The sequence below is a fragment of the Phascolarctos cinereus genome, unplaced genomic scaffold, assembly GCF_003287225.1.
Source record: "Phascolarctos cinereus isolate Bilbo 61053 unplaced genomic scaffold, phaCin_HiC Scaffold_9;HRSCAF=440, whole genome shotgun sequence".
Taxonomy (NCBI): Eukaryota; Metazoa; Chordata; class Mammalia; order Diprotodontia; family Phascolarctidae; genus Phascolarctos; species Phascolarctos cinereus.
Genome location: NW_027556402.1, coordinates 29,967,582 through 29,989,419, shown reverse-complemented (window position 1 = coordinate 29,989,419; position 21,838 = coordinate 29,967,582). Strand labels below are relative to the sequence as shown.

The following is a 21,838-nucleotide window of genomic DNA, read 5'->3' as shown; positions in this document are numbered from 1 at the left end:
TAAAACACTAGCAAGGAAATTACAGCAATATATCACAAAAATCATACACAACAACTAGACTGGATCTAAACCAAGAATGCAGGGGTTGGTTCAATATTAGGAAAAACATAGGCATAATTGACCATATCAATAACAAAAACAACCAAAAATGATAATTTCAGTAAATGCATAATAAACTTTTTCTGTTTAAAAACTAGAAAGCACAAAAACAAAGCACTTTCCTTAAAATGATAAGTATTATCTATCTAAAACTAAAAGCAAGTACTCCCTGTAATGGGAATAAGCTGGAAACTATTTCCATAAGATCAGAGGTAAAGCAGGGATGTTCATTATCACCATTACTATTCCATCTTGTACTAGAAATGCTAGCTATAGCAATAATAGGAAAAAAAGAAACTGAAGGAATGAGCATAGGCAATGAGAGGGAAAATATCACTTTTTTACTCATAAAATGATGGTTTACTTAGAGAGTTAACCAAAAAATTCTAATCAAAATGATTAACTTCAACATATTCAGAAGATATAAAATAAAAAATTTCTGTATGCTGTCAACAAAACCAAGCAGGAAGACATAGAAAGAGAAATTCCATTTAAAATATCTATCCACCTGCTAAGCAACACAAACACAGGAACTATATGAACACAATTTTAAAACATTTCACACAAATAAGTATTGAACTAAATAATTGGAGAAACACTAAAATTGCTCATGGATTGGCCAAGCTATTATAATAAAAAAGACAATACTATCTAAATTAATTTACTTATTCAGTGAATACCAAAAAACAAAGAATTATTTTATAGAGTTAGAAAAATTAACAACAAAATTCATTTGAAGGAACAAAATGTCAAGAATACCAAGGGAAGGAATGAAAGAAAAAATGAAGGAAGGGAACCTAGCATTTCCAGATTTCAATCTATGCTACAAAGCTATAATCATGAAAATCATTTGATAGAGGCTAAGAAGTAGAAAAGTTTATCAGTGGAACAAATCAGGTACACAGTGTACCCACACAATTAAGCATAGTTACCTAGTGTTTGATAAATGCAAAGATCCCAGCTATTGGGGCAAGAACTCAATATTTGACAAACACTATTGAGAAACCTAGAAAGTAGTCTGGCAGGAACTATACATGGACCAATATCTTGTACTGTATGCCAAGATAATCTTAAAATGGATGCATGATTTAGACATAGAGGGTGATATAATAAGCAAATTAGTAGAGCATAGAAGAAATTACCTATCAGATCTATTGACAGGGAAAGGGTTCAAGACCAAATGAGAGATAGATTCACAGGAGATAAAAAGGACAGTTTTGATTACATAAAATTAAAGAGATTTTTCACATATAAAACAGGAAAACAGGAAACTGGGAGAAAATGTGTATAGCCAGTTTCTCTGATCAAAGTTTCATTTCTAAACTATATAGGGAACTGAGTCATATTTACAAGAATAAGAACCAGTCTCCAATTGATAAATTGTCAAAGGATATGAACAGGCAATTTTCAGAGGAAAAAATATCAAGCTATGAGAAAATACACATATGAGAAAATGCACATGAGAAAATGGTTTAAATCACTAACAACAAGAGAAAATCAATTTAGAACAACTCCAAGGTATTATTTTACAACCATCAGATTGACCGAGATGACAAGAAAGGAAAATGACAAATGCTGGAGGCAATGTGGGAAAATAGGTACACTCATCGGTACATAGGTACACAGCATTGTTGACAGAGCTGTGAACTAGTCCAATCATTTTGGAAAGCAATTTAGAACCACACCCCAAAAAACTATCAAAGCATGCATTCCCTTTGACCCAGCCATATCACTAGTAGGTCTACATTTCAAAGAAATTTTTAAAAGGGGGAGATGGAGGGGAAAACACTATATTATAAAAATATTTATGAAAGCTCTTTTTGTGGCAGCAAAGAATTGGAAATTGAGTTGGATGTCCCTCAATTGAGGAATGCCTAAGCAAGTTATGGTATCTGAATGTGAAGGAATACTAATGTGCTGTAAAAAAATGATGGAGTATTTTCAGAAAAGTCAAGGAAGATTTGTATGATCTGATGCAAAGTGAAGTGAGCAGAACCAACAGAACAATCTAGACAGTAACAGCAATATTGTGAAGACAATCAACTGGGCAACACAATGACCAGTCACATTCTATTCTAATAGTAGTTCTTATAGTAAGTCTAATTCCAAATACTCAAGATGAATTATGCTATTTATCTCCAGAAAGAGAACTGATGAACCTGAACTACAGATAGAATTTTTTTTTATTTTTCGGAGGGGTAAGGAAGGTGGAACATGGCTAACATGAAAATTATTGGGCCTGATTATGCAGTTTTAATGGGTTTTGTTTTTCCTGCCTTAATAGTGGGTAAGAGCAACAGGGGAGGAATTTGTAATTGAAAATGACATAAATATAAGTTTAAAAAAAAGAAATTTCACAGAAGAAAGGAGAAGGAAGGTCTGGAAAAAAAAACCCTACAGATTGCCTTAAGATTAAGTGTTCAAATTACTACATATTTTAAAAAGAAAAGCCATTCATACATAACAGAGATCTGCAGTTTCATGTGTGATCTTGATCTTCTGTTCTACTATTATATAGTAATGCTTCTTTTAAGTGTAAAATTCAGAATTAAGAAATATAAACAGAGAGAAAGGGAAAATACTGTTGCATGAGTAAGTCTTTGGGTTTTACCAGAGAGCTTTTTTTTTTTCCTTTGAGGAAATAAGCTTCCTTTTATCTAGATTTTCACTCCTGTTGTTTATTTTACATTAATTACTTTTTTCAAATTGTTTTGTTTTGTTTTTGTTTGAGTCGGGGACTTACATTCACCAAGGCAGTCCTAAGATACTAGGATGATCCTCTTATTTCTTTGTAAAATCTGATGTCTGAACTCTTGAACTTGGGACAGTGAGGTGATTCCCCAAGGATGCACTGAAAATCCATTCTCTAGTTAGAAGGTTATTGTCTCGGACCATACCATAGGAAATACCATCACCACCAGTTTCTAGGCAGGAAGTTGGTGTTCAGGAACATTGTCTAAGTGTGTCTCTCTTGGGCCACACAAGCAAAAAAAAAAAATCTGTTTCTTCAATGTTATTCTCTGGGTGCCCTATTAATGTCCAGTCCTCCATGACCTGGAAAAGAGGCAAGTAACGTAAACTACCTCTGTTTCTTCCTGTGTAAAATGGAGATAATAATAGTACAACAACTCAGGATTGTTGTTAGGATAAAATAAAATACTTATAAAGCCCTTTGCAAGCCTGCAAGCCCATATAAATTAGGATTTTCATCATCTTCACCACCATCATCATTATCATGATTTAGTGAAGCATTTCCACATTCTCAATGGAAAGATGCCCTTCAGATGCCTCTAAAGAGACCCTTGTGCCCTATAATCTCGTCAAGTTAATTGGGGGCACTCATTAAATTACCTCCCTGATAAAACCCACTAATCTATTAAATACTGAAAGAAGTAAGAAATAATTGTGTGTTTTTTCTTAAAGGTCAGTTGGGTAGTTACCTGCCTTCAGGAAATCTGGCAGCAATCTTAACTTCAGAGATATTATTTACATAACAAACATAACAGGTTATAGCTATAATCAGAAAACACACTTTACATGTTCAGTAGAATCAGATCTGCAGACATTTAGATCTTCCAGCAATCCTTTCATACAGGAGTGATTATGGTATTTTTATCAAACTCATCTAAACTCAGCATCACAGTGTAGGTGAGTAATAATTCATATTTATACAATTCTTAAATCATATTCTTTACAACAACCCTGTGAAATCTTAGTCTTTATTTTACAGACAAGGAAAGTGAAGCTCAGTGAGGTGAGAAGCGTCTTGTCTATCTGGGACTCCGACCCAATTTTCCTCACTCCAGGTCCAACACTATCCCCCAACCTGCTGCCTCTCTAGAGTTTCGGTGCACAGGGTATTGTGAGAAGTATCCTGCCAGCTATAAAACCCCAGACATGGAGTCTGGAGACAGAAAGGTAGAAAAAACGGAATCCCTGCTGAGGCAGTCTCTCTACCCCTTGATCGCCTTACTGAACCTCTCTGCACTTTCGGTGGGTGTCCCAGGTCCTTGACCACAGACCAGACCCGCTGCGGGTTGCTGTTTCTCCAGCATTGGAATAGCAGAAATGATTTCTGGGGAAGAAGAAAGCAGACCAGTCTGGGGAAGGGTTGGCTGGGAGGCGGAGCCTGCCACCCCGCCTGTCTCTACCTCCGTGGCCGGCAAATGTTCCAAATGCTGGTTGACTAGGCGAGTTCAACTGTAGGACAGAGGGAGGCAGCGGGGATCTGATAGGGGTAGGGTGACGGGGTTTCTGCCAGGTTGATCTGTAGGCGGGCACGTGGAAAATCCACCTCTGCGCTAGTTCTTTGAGGGAAAGGAGGAGGGAGCAAAACGGAGCTAGGAGCAGCCGCAGGCTCAACCTCGGTCATTTCAGTCTCTGCGTGCCAAGCTTTGACAGCTGTTGCGAAACCCTTCCCTCCCCCCCCCCACGCTCCCAAACCTGCAAGCGCGAGCCGTGAGCCTTCCTGCCTTTGCAGCAACGGCCCCTTGCAGGACACAGGAGGGCAGCGTCCCCAGCTCCTGGGAAGCAGGTGACCTGCGGCTTTGCGGGACACCTCCCCTCCTTTATTAATGGGGCCCACACTCGCCTCGCGTTTTACCCCGTGATTTCTAGGAGGCTGCTCCTAGTCCATATTCTGCCCGACACCCAAGGACGAAGAGTAGCGGCTGCTGCTACCAGGTGATGAATTTCTCTGCAAGGTCATTGCTTTCAGTCTCCTGCCTTATCACTGGCTTTGAAGGTAAGAAAGGGGGAACGTTCCCTCCCCTTTGTGCTCGGAGGAAATTTATATATACACAGTGTGCGCACAGTGGTGTGAGAGTGTGTGTGTGTGTGTGTGTGTGTGTGTGTGTGTCCGCGTGCCTGTAAGGAGAGGTGTGTTTGTTGCAGTGGTGGAAAAGCGCATGTGATTAATAGGGTCTTTTCCTGCCTTTAAAGCAAATTGCGTTCTGTTTTCCCCCGAGTCTGGGATTGTTAGGAGAAGATTGTGAAATTGTTCTGTACGTAAACTTTGGAACCGCATTAAATCAGGGTGCTAAATACACGCTGTAAAGTGTCCTTTAGAGATGGATTTTTAGAAAGCTCTTAAGAGAAATTGTAAACCAAAAAGTACAATGCCAGGGGCTGATTTTTTTTGTGCTCTCCAGGCCTCCGAAGAAAATCCTGGGAAAATTGAGGCCTCATCAGTGGACACCCAACAAATGAGACTAGACCCTATTATTATTTATTATTATTATTATTATTATTATTATTATTATTATTATTGTTGTTGTTGTTGTCATTACTGTTATTAATTTTATTATTATGAAACGGTTTGGAAAGGTTCAAAAGGACTTCAGAGGAGGTATCTGAAGAATTGTGAGCTTTTTGCTGTTCAAGGTTAGGGATATGAATTTCAAGAATTCATAACATGTAGTGAGGAAGGGAAAAATGCAAATGCAATGGGAGAAAGAAATAGAGTCCTGGAGTGGCTATTGACTCCAGAGGCAGCACAGTTCTCCGTTTTCCCCCTGCAAAATCCCTTTCCAGAATTGCAAATACTACATTGACATATTTTTCAAAATATTTTTATAAGCATGCTGGCTCTTATTCTTGGCTTTGTTTCAATGCCAGAAATTTGAGTCATGGTGGGACTTGAAGAAATTGAAGTGTTTACATGCCCTATAAAGATTTTGAGAGACATGTAGCGGAAGATTTTACTCTTAATCTTAGGAAATACTTACACCTAGCTTTCACCAGCTTTTTGCGGTCACTTCTACCTGTTTTACGTCTTTTACTATTTTGGGAATAGAGATACATATATGAGTCAATGAAAAGAAAAAAAACTGCTCTTTTTAAAACATTTTTAATCTGTAAAAGACAGAAGTTTGTATCTGAAAAGACTCTTTTCAGATTGACTGTACACAACCAGTGTAGATGGTTCAGGGTGTGATTGGTTCTGTCTAACAATGAGGGTCAGAATAAAAATAATTGTGGCTCCAAATGCTACATTGTATGAATCGCTTTAAGATATATGTATAGAACAGGTAGAATCTATAGACAGCATATATTTAGTCAATTTTCTTGTATTTTACTTTATTTTATTATTTAAAGGGAATATTTGGTAGGAGGAAAATAAGAATTAAAAAGTGTTAAGAAAGAAGTGGATTTTGGCTTGACATTGCCTTATTATTATTAAAATTCCAAATGCAGAGGTTGTATAAAAACTTAAATGATATACACATGGGGGCTCTGTGTAGTTGAAATAAAGAACGGAGGTAATTAAAAAAAAATAATTCAGGCAAAGCAAACCACCCTTAATGGATTTTAAAAAATTTCTAACAAACTCATAATATGTTGGGTTTTTAACAGACTTTTTCATAATGCTTCTGAGATTTTCACTCCACATTTTAGGTTTGAAAGTATCAACAATGCATTTAATATAATTAATCTAATGGAGAGAGAAAAATTCTGGGTTCTGCCATTAGCTTTGCAACCTCAGACTGGTCACTTAACTTTTCTGTGCCTGGCCCAAATGAAGAGGCTGGGGCCCCTTTAGGGACTGTCAGACCTCAGTCTCCTACGATGTGTTGCTGGAAAACAGCACATGTATCAGAGCAAAGGTAGAAAAATAATAGAACCATATTCACTATAAATTTCTATTAGGTAACCTCAACTGGGCTCTCACTCTCGCTAGACAATACTTCTAGAGTTTATTTATCAATTTATCAGCTCTTCCCAACTTTTTCATTCCTCCTGAAACTTAGAGGGTTCTTCCTCCTCCACCCTCTAAATGAAGAAATTTGCTTCATTTTACTGAAAAAAAAATGAGGCCATTTGTTGAGGGCCCTCTCTTCTCCCCTCTGCCTCATTTCAGACAAATGCCTTCTACCACTAGCTCTACCTTCACTTCTGTCTCAAACAGAATTTAAAGAAGCTTCATAGTTCTAAATTCTATGGTAGGTATGTTTTGGTATTTGTATCTCTCTGTGTCTGCTACAGCCTAGAGGATAAACCAATAAAGTCTAGGTTAGGATGGCAGATTTCAGCCCTAGTTTATACTTAAGTTATATCTCTCCAAATAAAGTCAAGCAAAACAAATTCTCCAACTAATCTGAGCAGTAAGTAGCTAACCTGGATACTTTTTTTTGAGTATATAATTGTCCTTTCATTTATTTCATTTGCTACAGTGAGACTCATCACCCTAGGTGGCTGGTCACAAAGTGCTGTATACTTTGGTCATGGAAACCGAGGAAACTAACACTGACAAATATTGGTACCTAGGTGGAGGAATAACTCTATCACCTTGGACAAGTCATTTAATTTCTCTGTACCTTGGTTTTTTCATCTATAAAATTTCTCATACCACAAGGAATATTGTGAGAATGTGAGAATGTGAAATTTGAGCTTTAAATAAATCCATAGCTCTTAGCTTATTATGATCAGTCCACATGAGTTTACTAAGATGTGCAAAAAAAGTACATTTATAACATTTAATAATTGTGCATAGCTTTCATTGTCCAGAAGCATGGCAGCTGAATGAAAACAAATAAAAACTGAAACTAACTCAAGAATAGTGTAGCTACATGTAAATTTCAAAATGAAATTAAAAACTTCTAAGACTGAGGGAAAATGTTTAGGACAGTCCAACATGAATGATTATGTTGATCATTGATCAGATCATGTTTATTGAATACTATGCTGACCACTCCATCTTAGAATTTGTGATAGAGAAAGCGAGCAAGCTGGGAATAGTGTGACAGTCATCCTAGATCTTGAGAGAGCAGATTTCAAAGGGTTCAGAGGAAGGACATGGATAAGGTCATTTGGAAGGAGGAACTGGGTCCTTCTCACCACTCACCTTCCATTTCACGTTCTGCTTGTCTCCAGCCTCTGCTGAAAAGAGTAGAGGTACCTTTCACCTAACGATTAACAGAGTTCCTACACATTGATTCTGAAACCCATCAGTCATATTCCAAACTCTATTCTCCATCTTGCACTCCCCAATTCCTTATTTTTATCTCCCTCAACCCACCCACCCAAAAGACCCAACCAAATGCTATTCATTCCTCCACTGTGCCCTCTGGAATGCCCACTCCTTAGGCAACAAAAAACTTGCTTTCATCTTTCATCTTTTCTCACCCCTTTCATTTTCTGGCTGTCATTGAGAACTCACTTCCCCCTGATGGCACTGCCTCTCTGGCCAGCCTTTCCTTCACTAACTGTACTTTCACTTACTCTCCACAGTTTACTAGTCAAGGTGGAGAAGTTTGGATAATCCTTGCTTCCCCATTGCTACTTACAGATTCTCTCCCTACCATTATCACTAAGTAATATTTCCTTTGAGATCCATATAATCCATATCTACTTCCCAATGAAAATACAGGTAGCTATTGTCCACAGACCTCCAGGACAATTCCCTTCCTTCCTCAATGGGTTCAGTACCTGACCTGCAATTTTTCTCTCCTTCCTAATTCCTGCTTTCATACTAGGGAACTTCACCATACTCCTTTAAATACTCCCTTAGACACCCTAACCTCACAGTTTCTCAACCTACTCATTTCCCATGACCTATTTCTCCACTCCACCACAACCACATATAAAGATGGTCATACCTTTCATCCTGACATCACCCACAAATGTGCCACCTCCATGTTTAAGAACTCTGAAAATCCCTTATCTGAACACAGTCTACTTTTCCACCTCTCCCTCTGCCTTCCCATACTAAACCCTACTCTTTCACCATGCTATGACCTCCAATCCCTTGACCCCTTAGTTCTGTCCTAGACCATCATCCCTGCACTACTCACTCTCTTATACTTTACATTTTTTACCTCTTAGTGAATCGGTTCAATTCTACACTGTCCTCTTTTGTTTCCTCTTTATTTTGTCACCAATTGTGCCCTGTCAAACTTCAGCCTTTCCTTCTTCAATGGGTTGCTGAAAACAGCACACGAATAGGAGCAAAGGTAGAAAAAAAAATCATAGAATCATGCTTACTAGGTCCTCTATAAATTTATGTTACATAATCTCCACTGGGCTCTCACTCTTGCTAGACAATCAATCCTTCTAGAGTTTACTTATCAGCTTATTTCACTTTTCATAACAGCTCTTCCAAACTTTTTCATTCCTCCTGAAACATTGAGGGTTCTCCCTCCTCCACCCTCTAAATGGAGAAACTTGCTTCATTTTACTGAAGAAAAATGACTGAGGCCATTTGTGGGGAGCCCTCTTTTCTCCCCTCTACCTCATTTCAGATAAATGCCTTCTGCCACTATCTCTTCCTTCACCTTTCTCAGATATGAAGATACGGCCCTGCTCCTTGGGAAGGCAAACTCCTTTGCCTGTAGAAGAGATTACATTATTTCATATCTCCTTCATCAGATTGCCCTCTCTCCACTCTCTCACTTCTCTTCAATCTCGGTCCATTGGCTACTTCCACACTGCCTACAAACAACCTTTGTCTCAATATTTCCAAAAAACCTTCACTTGACCCTTCCATCCCCACTGAGTGTCATCCCATCTCCCCTGACCTTTGTGGATAAATTCCTTCAGAAAGCCATCTATAATAAGTGCCTTCTCTCCTCCCCTTCTCATTCTCTCCTTAACTATCTACAGTCTGGTTTCTGGTCTCATCATTCAAAGAAACTGCGTTCTCCAAAGTTACCAGTGGTCTCTTCATTGACAAATCCAATAACCTTTTCTCAATCCTCATTCTACATCACCTCTTTGCAGCCTTTGACACTGTTAATCACCCTCTTCTTAATATTCTATTCTTTCTAGGTTTTGAGGACACTGTTCTCTCCTGGTTCTCCTCCTATCTTACTGTCCTTTCTCAGTCTCCTTTGCTGGATCTTCATCCAGGTCATGCCCACTTACCATGCTCTCTCCTGGGCTCTCTTCTCTTCTCCTTCTATACTTCTTGACTTAGTGATCTCCTCAGCTACCGTGAATAAATCATCCCCTCTCTGCTGATGATTCTCACATCTATTTGTCCATCCCTAACCTATCTAGTCTCACACCTCAAACTGCCTTTCAGACATCTTGAACAGAATGTCTACGAGATATTTCAAAATCAATGTATCCAGGGAGCAGCTAGGTGGCACAGTGGATAGAGCACCAGCCCTGGCTTGGGGAGGACCTGAGTTCAGTTCTGGCCTCAGACACATAATACTTAGCTGTGTGACCCTGGGCAAGTCACTTAACCACATTGCCTAACAACCCCCCCCCAAAAAAATCAATGTATCCAAAATTTAACTCACTATCTCGCCTTATAAACAATCTCCTCCTTTAAACTTTACTGTTACTATTGAGGGTACTCACCATATGCTCCCTTCTCTCTTCTGATACTGCCACCACCCTGGTACAGGCTCTCAACTCCTCGTGCTCATACTGTTATGATGGCCTGTTGGGTGGTCTGCCTGCTACAAGTCTCCCCATTCCAGTCCATCCTCCACTCAGCTGCCAGAGAGATTTTTCCTAAATCAAAGGTTGGATTATGTCACTCCCATACTCAGTAAACTCCAGTGGCAGATTATCATCTCCGGGATTAAACATAAGATCTTCCATTTGGCATTCAAAGCCTTTTCATAACCTAACCCCCATACTCCTTTCCAGTCTTCTTACATCTTACATTCCCTCATGTACTCTCTGATCCAGTGATACAGCCCTCCTTGCTATTCCACAAACATGACAGTCCATCTCTCAACTCAAGGCATTTTTATGGCTGTCCCCTATGTATGGAATGTTCTCTATCCTCATCTCCTCCTAGTTTCCCTTGCTTCACTCAAGTCCCAGCTAATACATTGCCTCCTACAGGAAGTCTTTTCTAATCCATCTTAATTCTAGTTCGTTGCTTATATTGTATTTGTCCTTTTATATATCTTTACTTGCACGTTCTCTCCCTCATTAGATGAGAGTTCTTTGAAGCAGGGACTTTCTTTTTCCTTCTTTTCATATTCCTAGTGCTTAGCACAGTGCCTGGCACACAGCAAGCACTTAATAAATGTTAATTGACTGACTGAAAATGATGGCAATCTTTGAGAGAAAATGACCGCTGCATCTTAGAATTTGTGATAAGGAAAGGAAAGTTGTGAATATTAAGACATGCAACCTAAATTAGAAAAAAACACCTACATTTCAAAGGGATCAGAGAAAAGATAAGCATGATCTTGTAGCCTAAAATTCTAGAGAGGACAAGAAGAAGTTTAATAGGGAGGGATAGAAAGCTCTGAAGAATGAAACTGGAAGATAGTCAGAGAAACAATTGCAATGAAGAAGAAGGGAAACAGTTGTCTGATGAGTTCCATGTGGCTGTTCCTGGAACTTCCCAACCCATCTACATTTTTAAAAGGAATATGCGGAAGATGGAAACAAGGAATTGTAAAAGAGGATGAGTACAAAAGAATGGTTTGATACTATAGGAAGAATGACAGGAAGCTGAATATAACAAAAAAGTTTTATTACTTAAAAAAATTAGTTATATTGGAAAAAAGAGGGGAATCCCCCAAAAGCTTACTGCTTAGGGTGGTTGGGATGACAACTGATACTGGAAAGAACATCCAGCTATCCAAGTCTTATTTCACTTCTATTTTCACTCCCAAGGAAAGTGCTCTCTGGACTGGAATAACACAAAAAAAGACCAATAGGGAGTTGATACCCATGATAAATAAGGAAATAGTGAGAGAGTACTTAATTGTCCTCATTAAGTTCAAGTCACCTGATGCAAATGAAATATGTCTGGCAGTACAGAAAGAACTGATATATGTTTGCCATTGTTAGTGATCTTAGAAACACAGTGGAGAACATAGACAGGACTAGAGCAAATGTTGAGCCTAGTTTCATAAAAGAGAAGAGAACAGTGATTGAAAAATATGAACCTGCAAGATTAACTTTGATTAAATTCTAAATTAAATTCTAAAATTAAAATTCTGGAATGTTTACAATAATGATGAGTAAATGTATGAAAAAGAAACAGTGATCACAAGGAGCATGCTAGAGAGCTCATCTTTTATTTATTTTTTTAACAGAGTTGTGTACTAGGGAATGTGGTAGATACAGCTTACCTATGTTTTATTTTCAATCTTTAATCTATTAAGATATAATAATTGACCTTTAAATAATGCTTCAAAGTTTACAGCATACTTAACCTAACTTTTAACTTACTATATATCATATTTCATCCTCACAGCCTCTCTGTGAGGTTGGTGATATCCCTATTTACAGAAAAGGGGAAGTCACACTCAGAGAGGTTAAATGAGTTGGTCGTGGCTGCATACGTGTATTGTGTTGATAATATATTTTAACAATATATTTTATATATTTTAATGTAATAGATTTAAGTACTTAAATATATTATACTTTAACAACACATTTTAATATATTTATATTATTATATTTTCAAATGTATTTTAACATATATAGGCTAATATATATTTAACAATAGAATTTATAATTCTAACAATAGACCAGAACTTAAGAACAAAGCTGCATATTTTTTTATCTGTGTGCCAAAGAAAACAGAGCTAACAGGGTAAACGATTTTATTTCAAAGTCATTTTTGTGTCAATTGACACGCCTTTGAGTAAATTGTATTTTAGCTTCTCCAGCTTTGTTATACCTTACAGCCCAGTAATTTAAGCCCTCTCAAAGTTCTTTTCGATCTCTTCAGAACTCAAGTACCTTCACTGAAGCCTATAGGGATTGAATTTTGAGGGATTCAGAAAAAGATTTTCTCATCAGCAAAGGACAAATTCATAAGTAGTGTTCTGACATGAAGAAGGAAAGGTCTCATTCTCTATTCTGGGGGATCTCATGGGCTTTTCCAGTACTCAGAGTTCAATTTCTTTGATCAGCTTTTTCATTCATATTGTTATGATCATTGTCTTTATTATTCTCTTGATTCTGCTTATACCATCTATATCAGTTCATGGGTCACATTTCCAGTGTTCTTCTGGGTTCTTTGTATTAGTCATGTCTTACTGTACAAAAAGACTCTGTTATGTTTACATATGGGCATTTTTTCAGCCATTCTCTAATCATTGTGTCCCTACTGTTTCTAGTTCTTTGTTACCAAAGAATGTGCTACTTGGATATCAGTTGACCAATCAACACATGTGGTACATTGTAAACCTTTATTATCATCTTTTATTTTATTAGTATGTGTGATTAGTAATACGATTACTGGGTAAAGGGAAAGAGTATGAATGGCTTACACACTTTTCTTCCAAAATTCTCCATGGATAGCTATAATGGTTGGACTACTTCACAATTCCACCGGCGGTGTATTCGTGTATCTGTCTTCTCACAGCCTTTCCAAAATTTACACTTTTTGTTGTTTCCAATTTGCATGGTCTGAAATGACACCGTAAAATTTTTCTTTAATTTTTATTTCTCAGTTCATATCCTTCAACTACTTGTCTGTTCAAGTGTGTATCCAGAGTTATATATTTCTGTTGAAAACTGCTGAAGACAAAGAATTCTTGTTCAGTGATAGGTGGCACTAAATGATCATTGAGTTCTCTATCTTTTTTTTTCAGAGGCAGATGGGGTTAAGTGACTCGCGTAGTATATGTCTGAGCCCAAATTTGAACTCAGGTCTTCCTGATTCTAGGCTCAACACTCTATCTACTGCACCACCTAGGTGCTCCAAGTTCTCTTTTAACTCTGAGTTTCTGAGATTTTGAATATCAGAATTTCTTCAATTACTTAAAAAATAGACCACTCTCTTTCAGACTCATGCCCTGTAAATGCAGAACTTGAGGTAATAAGATAATGATCAACAAGAATTTATTAAGCCCCTACTTTCTGCCATGCCCTGTTAAGCACTGAGGATACAAGGATGAAAAGGAAGCAACTTTTGCCCTCAAGGAGCTTACATTCTTTCAGGGAAGAAAAGTACACACACATATACATATAAGTGTTTTCTATATGTGTGCATATATATATATGTACAATACAAAAATATACAAGGGAAGACCACAGCTATAGGAGGTATTTACATGATATAAATTTGGAAGGGAGCTGAAGAGGTGAGGAGGAAGATCATTCCAGACATTTGCCTGTATAAAAGTGCAGAGATGGGAGTTAGAGATGTGTGAGGAACTGAAACAAGACAAGTTTAGTGGAAGAATGAATGCCAGAGGGTCAAGTATAATGAGCCTGGAAAAAGAAATTGGAGCTGGGTTGTGAAGGATGCTAAAGGCCAAGCAGCAGTTTGCATTTGATCCTACAGATGACAGGAAGGTGAAAGAGTTTATATAGTGATATTGTCAGACATATGTTTTAGGAATATCACCTCGGCAGCTCCATGTCATCTGGATGGAGAAGGGAAAGACACAAGAACCTATTACAATTGTCCATGTGAGAAGCTAGGAGACCTTTTGATATAACAAGCTGGACATTTCAGATGTGACTCAGTTGGCACCAAACTCCTAGGAATAGTTCTATTAAATCTCCTATTATTTCCCTACTTGCCTGCTATCTCATCCCTCCTCAGACACACACTTAATTGCTTTGCCACCCCCACTCATTGCCTCCTACTTATATTCTAAAAACATCCTCTCATCTAATTATTAATTCCAGAACATCTTTGATACTTCACCATAGCTCTAAGATGACATGGAGGCCTGAGAACACTATTAATTAGAATATTAGATATGTTGTCCATTTACATAATCAGCGGCATCTTCTTTTCAATGTGTTTCTATCTTGGTGTTGAAGATTTAGGCATATTCCCTCATAATAAATATGTTTGTTTACTGTCAGGAAAAGAAAGTTAGCTATTACCTTTTGGAGATCATTTTTACTCTTATATTAAAATATATATATATATATAATATATAAAATATAATGATAAATTCATAAGTATCAACAAAAATAAACATACAAGCTAAGAAAATTAGATAAATGGTACATTTTTTAAAAATAGAATCAAACCACCTCTGAACTCAAGGAATTTATATTCTTTCTGGAGAGATAAGATACATGTATGGGTGTATATACAAAACATATAAAGGTTGATAAAGTGAGGATTTTAAGAGTCAGAGATGTGGAGGAAGTGCATTCCAGCCACGAGCACCTGCCTGTATGGCGCAGAGATGGAAAATGAAGTCTTTTGTGGAAGAATCAGTAAGTAAGAAGACAAACGTGACTTGATCGTAGAGAGACCAAATGTGGAGTGAAGATAGTTGGGAGCCAGCTCATGAAAGGCTTTTAATGCGAAACTGAGGGGCATATATTTGCTCCTAGAGTTCACGGGAAGTCCCTGTGGTTTATTGAGTACACAAGTGTCATAGTAAGACTTAATGAGCACTTTCGGAGCTCATTAAGAAACATATTCTTTTGATTTGAACGTACACAAGTAAATGCAATTTCATTTGAAGTGGGGAGACAGCACTAATAGCTATGGGGATCAGGGAGAATTTTTATAGGAAGGGACTCTTGCAATGGGCCTCAGAGGAAGCTAAGGTAAAGGGGCTTCAAAGAGTTCTTCACATGTGTGGTGTTGGTTTTTATTTTTATAGCTTTGATATTCAATTTTGTTAATATGCCATAATTTGTTCTGTTTTTTCTAATTATTGGATATACAGATTATTTTTTCAAATTTTGTGCTATTACAAACAATGCTACTAGGAATTTTTAAAAATCTCTACCATCACACAATTGCTAGAAATAAATAGGACAAGTTTCTACTGTGATTGCAAAAAAAAAAATTTAATTCAAAGTAGTTTTGGAAGGGAGGGAGGGTGCCTGCAGCTGGAAGGAATCAGAAAATTATTTCTGTAGAAGCTAGTACCTGAGGTATACCTTTTTTAAATTTTTAGGTCCAAATTCTCTCCCTCCCTCTAGCTCCTGCCCCATCCCTTTAGAAGGCAAGCAGTATATGTTATACTTGTGAAATGTCTCCAATGATTTTAATGCTGAATTAAATTTCTCTTCCTATCTCTTCCTACTGGGTTTTGTTGGTAATATATAGAAATGCTAATGATTTATGTGGGCTTGTTTTATATTCTGCAACTTTCCTAAAGTTATTTATTGTTTCAGTTTGTTTTTTAGTAGATTCCTTAGGGTTTTCTAAGCATATTATCATATCATCTGCAAAGAGTGATAGTTTTGTTTCCTTACTGCCTATTCACATTCCTCCAATTTCTTTTTCTTCTCTTATTGCTATAACTAGCATTTTTAGTATAATATTGAATAATAGTGGTGATAATGGACATCTTTGCTTCACCTCTGATCTTAATAGAAAGGCTGATCCCCATTACAGAGAATGGCTGCTCTTGGTTTTAGATCGATACAACATCATTTTAAGAAAATATCCATTTATGCCTATGTTTTCTAGTGTTTATCAAAAGTTCTTTCTGCATCTATTAATAGAATTATACATTTTTGTGGGGTTTTTTGTTATTGATTTCATCAGTTATCCTCAGAGTTTTCCTATATTCCTGGCATAAATTCCACCTGTTCATAACATGTGATCTTTGTGATATATTGCTGTAATTTCCTTGCTAGTATTTTATTTAAAATTTTTGCATCTATATTCTTTAAAGAAATTGGCCTATAGTTTTCTTTCTCTCTTTTTGCTCTCCCCAGTTTAGATATCAGAATCATTTTGTGTCATGAAAGGAATTTGGTAGGACTCCTTTATCTATTTTCCATATAGTTTACATAATATTGGGCTTAATTGTTTCTTAAATGTTTGGTAGAATTCACTTGTAAATCCATCTGATTCTGGGTTTTTTTCTTAGGGAGCTCATTGAGGGCTTCTTCAATTCATTTTTATAACGTAGGGTTATTTAAGTATTCTGTTTCCTCTTCTTTGAACCTGGGCAGTTTATATTGTTGTAAATATTCGTCCATTTTATTTAGATTGTCAGTTTTACTGACATATAATTGGGCAAAACAGCTCCTAATAATTGCTTTGATTTCTTTTTGGATATGAATAACTTGTTTTTCTTCTTTCTTGTTTTAATCAAATTAACCAATGATTAATTTAATTTTTTTTTCACAAAACCGACTCCTAGTTTTATCAGTTGAATGCTTTTTTTTAAACTTCATTTTATCGATCTTTCCTTTGATTTTCAGGATTTCCATTTTGTGTTTAATTAGAGAATTTAAAATTTATTCTTTCTCTCTTTTATGAATCTAAGCATTTAGAGATCTTGACTGTCTTCTTGTTCTGCATTCTGGTTCTTACGTAGGAAAGTTCCATGATCCCTTCTAGCGACAAACACTATTGCTTCTCAGGGTCTCTGCTCCTTGTGACTGCAAGCACTCCTCTCCCACCACAAATGCAACCTAGAAGCGGACATAGGCAATGAGTTTGGCTAACAGCGCCTGGTCCTGTCTCAGGGCTAGAACGGGGGTTCCCTTTAATCTCTTCTGACCAGTTGTCCAATTTCCTTACTGTCTCTGGGCTCAGAGTTCCTGAAACTGCTGCTGCTGCTTCTGCCCACAAGTGGTTCTGTTCCATTTATTCCAAGCCAGCCCTTGTTCAGTGTCATAGACCTCACCTTCCAACCTCCCAAAGAGTCTTGGCCTGGAAAAATGTCTCACCTATACCTCTTGTTGGCTATGCTGCTCTAAAATTCAATTTAAGGTGTTATTTTAAAGTTGGCTAGAAGAGAATGTTTGGAAAGTTCAGCTGTAAAGCTTCTTCTATTCCACCATCTATCTCAAACCTGAATCTCTGAACTGAATAACTTAGGCCAGATCCATAATATTTGGCAATAGTCAGCAGGGTTGGATTGCAAATATATTTTGCTTAAATTCATTGTAGAAGTGGGGCATTTGAGGTGTGCAACATTGTTAGATATATATGTGGAAATCTCTCAGTGGTACAAGGAATGTACTATCACTGACTTTGTAGGGCTAGTAATGATGGATGATTAAGGAGCATTAAAGAAAATAAAATATATGAAAAATGAAATATCCACTGGCTCTTTTTTTAAGAGTTTTTAAAAAGCTGGATTACCAAAGTAAGGAAATTCAAAATAAATTGCTTTTTAAAAACTTTATTTTTTTTTAATTGCTTTTGAGGCAGCAGAAATTTTTTAAAAAAGTTTAATGAGTTTTTGCTGGAGAATATGTTAAGCCTTGCTGAGGTTAGGGTCTTAGTTGATATTGAATGGCTGCTTAGGGTCATATAATTGTCTTTTGTCAAAAGGTGCCTATTGAGATAAGGATGAGGTAGGATGGTTCCTCTAAACAGCACTGGTAGGGAATAGGAGACTTCTATTGTGAAATGAGAGGAGAGAGGAGGTAAAGGTATTTGGCATGGCAACATGTCAGAGAAAGTACAGGAAAGTCAGGAGTATAGCCTGGAGAGGAATGAAGACATGACCGGCCTTGATGTCGCACTTAAAATGGAGGTTCTAGGAGGAACTAGCCAATCAACGGGAGAGGCTTCAGAACAGAGGGTATTTCAATGTGTGAAGTCCAGGGGTGGAGGGAGCTTACAGGATGAAGAGGTTTCTGGGATATTGGATAGATAAAGGTATCTGGCATGAGGGTACTGCAGAGAAAGCTAGGACATTCAGCAATGCAGGCTAGAAAGGAACACATACCTCTGATGTTATCTCTCATTCACTTCTAGACCCAATTCATTGTCCCTATTCAATGAATATCCAAGATATATGTACTGATGTTGAGCTCTATGAGCTATCTACTGAGCTATCAGAATCTAGTCAATAGGCAATCATTTTTAAAAATTTAAGTAGCCAAGGAGCCCATTTATCTAAGACAAATCATGAAAAGCAGAAATCAGAGAAAACATACGTAGGATAATATATACCAAACTATCCAGAGTAAAAGAGCACTCCCATTGGAAGAGTGATATCTCTATTCAACAGAGGGGGGGCATTGGGAGAGACAGACAGACAGAGAGACAGAGAGACTGTAGTGTAGCAAGCTGGGGTAGGGACATGATGGAGACTGCCAGCTCCTCTTCTCATTCCAGCTTCTTCCCAAAGTCTTCTTCTCCCCTCAGCAGCAACCTGAAAGTAGGGTTGCTGTTGTCGAGTTGTTCAATCATGTCTGACTCTACATGACCTTCTGGACTTTGTCCATGGGGTTTTCTTGGCAAACATACTAGAGTAGTTTGCCATTTCCTTCTCCTGCGTTTCCTCCTTTTGCAGAAGAGAAAATGAGGTAAATAGGGATTAAGTGACTTGTCCTAAGTCACACAGATAGTAAGTACCTAAGGCCACATTTGTACTCAGATTTTCCTGACTCCAGGCCCAGTGCTTTATTTGCTGCCCTGAAGTGGGGTAAGCATCACCTGACTTCTCTCTTAAAGATGGAAACGAGAAGCACTTGTAGTAACTGAAAATCCTGAAGAAACCAAAGAGACTGGCATTCTCCTCTCTCCCTGGCTCATGCCAACTCTACCCCACCCCTCATATAGGTACAGAGTTTTGATTTCCCCCAGTGAAGACAGAGTGCCATACCAATGGGCTTTGGAACTTGGATTATAATCCTCACCTGGGTCAACAGACTTTTCAATGACTTGTTTTTCCCTGTATAGATAAGATAAATTCTTCTGAATGATTACAGATCTCATTGGAAGAAAGCACTGTTTTCCTGTTCCCAGTGCTTACTTTAGCACAGTGTTTGGTCCATAGAATGGGTTTATTAATGCTTTTTTCATTCATTCATATATTTATTCATTCATTCATTCATCTCCCTTCTTAGTGAGGCTGATCCACAGGTAGCACAGATTGTTGCCAGACAATATTCAAAAGCTTTCTAGAATGTTAGAACAAGACAATTGAGAACATATGAATGAAAATTCTGAAGTCAAGATGGTCATGGCAGTTTTCATTTACTTCTGATCCATATGGATATCACTATAAGTTGGGTTGTTAAAATGAAATGTGAGCAAACTCGCAGAGCGTGTGAACATTAGAAATAATCATGAGGGTCATAACTGTCATTTTTAGATAACTTTCACTCAAAATGGCTTTGAACTAATGGGTGACCAGAACAGTGGGTCAAAGACTATATTAATGAGGGCAATCATAGGTCTAGTTCCCACATGTACCTCATAGCTTATTTTGTTCTATGGTCACCGATGGATCTGGGAAAAATGCAGCCATTTAAAAAGTGTGTAATGTTTACTTCAATCAGAGATAAGGTGAGATGATTGGGATGCAGCAAATCTACTGCTTGCTACAAAAACAGCTTAAAGTGTTGTGTTGATGGCCAGTCATAGGATATCCTTTGGTAGGCTTCCTCATTGTAAGGTGCAGTGGCTGAGAAAGGTATTGCGTGATGACCAGCTTTCTGGTGGTGATTTGTGTATGTACCTACACTGGTCCTTGGATGAAAAATATATTCTTTATTCTCAGCCAATGTCTTGAAGTCTTGCTATATTGGGAAGATCTACAGGAGCTTGCATTCTTCTGGTATAGTCTTCAAGAACCCAACTTCCCTTTCACATAATGAAAAAGCTTTGGAGAAGGTTGTTACTGTTGGGATAAGAGAGAGAGTACATCCAATATGACATTTGTTACCCTGTGCATTTGTAAACTAAATTTAAAGAATAGTAATGGTAACTAACAAATAAAAATAGAAAACTCTTAATGAGTTGTGTATTTCCTGTTTTAATCAAATATAATAACTTCTGGAGGTTCTTCCAAGCTAAAATATTTTGGCAGTACTTGTAAATGGAGGGGGTATAGTTAAATGCTCTCTAGCTGAAGGAATGAGGTTTCTTTCTCATTTTTAGATGCTCATAGATAATATACATTTTTTTCATTTGTAGGAGTCAAGTGAAGTCAACAAACATTTATTTTCAGTTGAATCCAAACATCCTGACGTATCCAGTTATTTTCCTGTGGACTTAATTTTTTGTTGTTCTTGTTCAGATTAGTGATTTCATTAATTTAGGGAAATCCTGATTTGGAAGCTCCTTCTAATCAAAACAGATCAGCAACTACTCTGTATTTTTAGCTTTAGAGAGTTGTGTGCGAGTACTGGGAGATGTGAAGTAAATTGACCATGTTCTCCTAGCCGGTATGTCAGAGGTAGGACTCTAATCCAGACCTTTTTAGTTCCAGGAACGATCCTAGGCCCATTGTGGCACCTTTTCTAATTTACTTCTCCATACTAAAATATCAGTTATAAATTAATTTTTAAAACAAAAGTTATGTGTACTCCTTTTCTTCTTCATCACCACCAAAAATCATTTCCTAAATGCCCACTTTGCATATTAGAGTTGTAGGCTGGATAGAAATGTACTGAATATTGAAAAGGATGATCTTCAGCAATTCTAGCTATAATGACAGCTGAAATAAAGACAGGCAGGCAGCGCCTACATAGCTACTGAAGTAAAAAAAAAAACCCAAATACCAACATACTGAATAATTATCAAAAAATCTAATGACTATGGGACAGCATGGGACTTCATTCTGGAACTACACAAAAAGTCAACCATAGGCAGTAGGAAAGACCAAAAAATCCAACACCAATCCAGTAAAAAATAAGACAGAAGACTCTTGCCATGACTGGAGATAGACTAGAGACATCTATAGCCTACAAGGATATCAGTGTGAAGGGCAAAAAATAATGAGAATGTATTCTAGTTGTCTGGAAAATCTCATTGTGGTCCTTGGAAACAACTTGAAACAGCTGCAACCAGTCTAGGCATGGCAGCACTAAGAGAAGGACAGAGGGGAGAGACAGAGACACAGAGACACAGAGAGAGAGCTACAGAGAGAGACAGAGCCAGAGAGACAGAGAGAGAGACACAGAGAGA

At 37.5% G+C, this 21,838-nt stretch overlaps 1 protein-coding gene across 1 annotated transcript in view; it reads left to right on the top strand.

The window, feature by feature from the left end:
* Positions 1 to 4,381: 4,381 nt before the first annotated feature.
* The window catches only part of GPRIN3 (GPRIN family member 3), a 61,009-nt gene continuing 43,552 nt past the window's right edge, over positions 4,382 to 21,838 (top strand). The window contains exon 1 of the mRNA XM_078148234.1: positions 4,382 to 4,843. The gene's annotated coding sequence lies outside the window, so the exon portion shown is untranslated. The remainder of the gene's footprint in view (positions 4,844 to 21,838) is intronic.